This window comes from Grammomys surdaster, unplaced genomic scaffold, assembly GCF_004785775.1.
Source record: "Grammomys surdaster isolate TR1022 unplaced genomic scaffold, NIH_TR_1.0 125807, whole genome shotgun sequence".
NCBI lineage: Eukaryota > Metazoa > Chordata > Mammalia > Rodentia > Muridae > Grammomys > Grammomys surdaster.
In genome coordinates, this window is record NW_021620638.1 from 2,132,868 (window position 1) to 2,136,175 (window position 3,308).

The window sequence follows — 3,308 nt, forward strand, 5'->3', positions numbered from 1 at the left end:
TGTTTTGTTTTATTGAAGGTTCCTTACTGATCCTGCTTCCAAGAGTGATCTAGATCAAGGGAAAGGGGAGGACACCCAGCTGGCGCAGGGATGGTCATTTCCACATTTCATTTACATACAGAAATAAATGGACAAGCAGAGTCACTGTTGTGGTTAGATGTTGGCAGCCTAGGATGGGGAGGGATGTAAGAATGTTAGAAAGTTACAAGCTCTCCCTAAACTAGGTGCCTGTAGAGCGACTTGGTCTGCTTCCACCCAGGAGGAATCAGAAGATCAAAAGCAGTTTGGGGAAAACCAGAACTGGCAGGAAAGGGGCAGCCAGTAGTCCCCACCAAAAGGTCTGGGGCTGCTAGATAGTCCAGGCAGGAGGCTAGAGGCTGCTCCCAAAGGCTGCCTTCAAGAAAGCAAGTGCTGTCACCTAGTTTTTCAGCCAGGGTGCAGAGGTCCTGGTGCAGTTGGCTTTTAATTCATGCTTGATTTCTGTTAGCTTTTTCTTGATGGCATCCTTGGAACTGACATAAATCATTTTGCTCTTACGGGTTGCGTTCCCAGGGGCCCAGAAGATGAACACCAGGTCCTCCTTCTTGGTCTCCTTGGTAGTGTAGGTTGCATCTTAGCATAGTGCAGTCCTTGTCTGGCAGCATCTTGACAAAAGTAGTGTAGGGGTCATCCACAGTCTGTCCTGCATCTCTTATCAGGATCTGTTGCCGTCCTCCAGAATGATGTTCTTCTTGCCCTCACTCAGGCAGAAAAGCACTCACTGCCATCTTGAATTTCTTGACTTCTGATGTTGAGGACTTGCACACTTCCATGTCATTGAATATTTTGATGTCACCATCAGAGACAGTCACACCAGAGACCATGTTTCCAGAAGCGAAAGGGAGACAAAAAGAGCTACAGAAGAATTGAACAGCTGTGTCAAGATCCAACTCACTACCAAACATCTAAACACACTAATTTTCTTTACACACACACACCAAACAAACACCTCAGAAACTCTGTCAGCTCCTAGTTATAAAAAACCAGGTTCACCAACAAGAAGTGCTGAACCATTTACTGTTGCCTGCTTGTACAATTTATCTGCTTTCCAAGGAACATTATGGAGAACATAATTTTATGGAGAAACTTTTTGCCAACATAAGGCTATCAAAAATCAGGAATTACTAACACTTGATTTACTTAAATTCTGTCACCACCACAAGAACAACAAACTACAGATGCTTACAATAAAACTAAAAATCCTCAATAAGAGAAAAAAAGCAATGAGGATAATTTCCTTTGAAAATAATCATGACAATGGTAAGCATTGCTTTCCTGGATATGCCGCCATTATTTTGGCCCTTCCTCATACATTACCACGAGAACCTTTAGGAGATTCTTCCTGCCAAAGTAAACATTGTGTGAAAACTTTATAAGTATAGCTGGGAAGAATAGACCCGTGACCTCTGTGTGACTCCTTGGTACTTTGCAAGGCAAAGGTCTAATTTGACATGTGGAATTGGTGGTCTAACCAACCTTGGCTAGCAGTGGATCCACATGTAAGGGAGATGCAATGGCTCCCGACCTGGGTCACCAGCTCAGTCTCATGCATGGTGAGTCAGGGTAGCAGAAGGAGGCCTCCTTCCTGGCTGTATTGACTCACTCAGTGGAGCAGGAGAGAATTCTCATTGGAGTTGTGGTCCTGAGCTACATGAGAGACCGCACTGAGCTAAATGGTTTTACCAAAATGCAACTGGATCCCTCATGTTTGGAGGGAACAGGACGGAAATGACCAAATTCACTGATTATTTGGGTTGGCAAAGTTCTACCAAGTCCTAACGTTAGCTATGGGCTCATAAATCATATTTTCTCTGTCTTTTCAACTTCTTAGAGATAATTTGCTGCATCTGAATCAGACATTTCAATGAGCTTTATAGGGCTTTCCAATCCCATTCACTATAAAGAATAAATTAGCATTCAAAGTCCACTCAGAGGAGACCCAAATATCTCAATTTGATTTAGAATCCATGATCTGATAGCATGGATTATCTACCTCCCAATGTCCTTTCATGGTCACGCTCTTTCCAGAAATGTCAGTTTTCTTCCCTCCATCCTTTCTTCCTTTCTTCCTTCCTTCCTTCCTTTCTTTCTTTCTTTCTTTCTTTCTTTCTTTCTTTCTTTCTTTCTTTTCTTTTGTTCTTTCTTTCTGTCTGTCTGTCTTTCTTTCTCCCTCTATCTTTCTCTCTCTCTCTTTCTTCCTTTCTTTCTTTCTCTTTCTTTCTTTCTTTCTTTCTTTCTTTCTTCCTCTTTCTTTTAAATTGAAATTATCAATCTTCATGTTTAAACATTATTTATATAAAAACATCATTTTGTGGAAACTAAATTGTAATATGCCTTTGTAGTTTGTCTATTACTACATAGATTAAATGGTTGCTCATTTAGATAAACTCATAAAAATATTTTAAATGCAAATTAATAGAAGAAAGAAATGAAAAATGCTGGAACAAAACCTTTCTTTCTTCCTTCCATCATCAGGTCATCCATTGCAAGCACTCTCAGAATTGGACTGATTTCTTTAACATGTGGCACCACGTGCCATTTACTGATTTCTCTAACACATGTGGCTCCATGCACCATTCAATCAAGGCAGCCCTCTAGGATTCATAAACTCTTCTCATGACTTTTCTGAAAATGCTTGTCTTTCTCCATTTTCTGCTTCTTTTCTTATGCTTCAAATCAAAGGCTAAGGTCATTGCTACCAACTTTACTCTTGGTCTCCTTAAGTAAATATCTGTCAACTATGTCACTGTTCCCACCCTTGTATTCTCTTCCTTACATTAGTTCTTGTATTATTTGACTTGTTCTGAGTTAAATTCCACTTTCTTCCATCCCTCAAGGCACTGTTTTCCCATGCCATCTGTGGCTACTCTACATGGTCATCTCTGATGTAAGACCATATTCTCCAGACCTCGTGATGTCTTATGCTTCTATCTGTTGTTCAGATGGTAATGTTTACTAGGACTCTGCCTAGGTTCTCACTCCCTGATCTATTCACTCTCCCTGCATGAAAATGATGTGTCCTGTGTGAATGAGACATAGTATTTCTCAGCTCTATTTGATCTTACCTTGGGGAACTATGGTGCTAGACAGTCATGATCACAATACAATTTTGAGCTAGGGGCTTACAAGTTCACTTTCTTTTTTTTTTTTGTGAATACAAAGGGAAGTCTTTATTGATAAATAAATTATGATTAAACATTATAACAGTTTGTTAGAGAATAAAAGCTTCAGAGCCGCCATCTCCCCAACCCTGGCCCTAGCTATTAGCC

The 3,308-nt window shown here is 40.5% G+C and overlaps 1 pseudogene; it reads right to left on the reverse strand.

The window, feature by feature from the left end:
• Window positions 1–215: 215 nt before the first annotated feature.
• On the reverse strand, window positions 216–863 carry LOC114640362 (annotated as a pseudogene).
• Window positions 864–3,308: the final 2,445 nt, after the last annotated feature.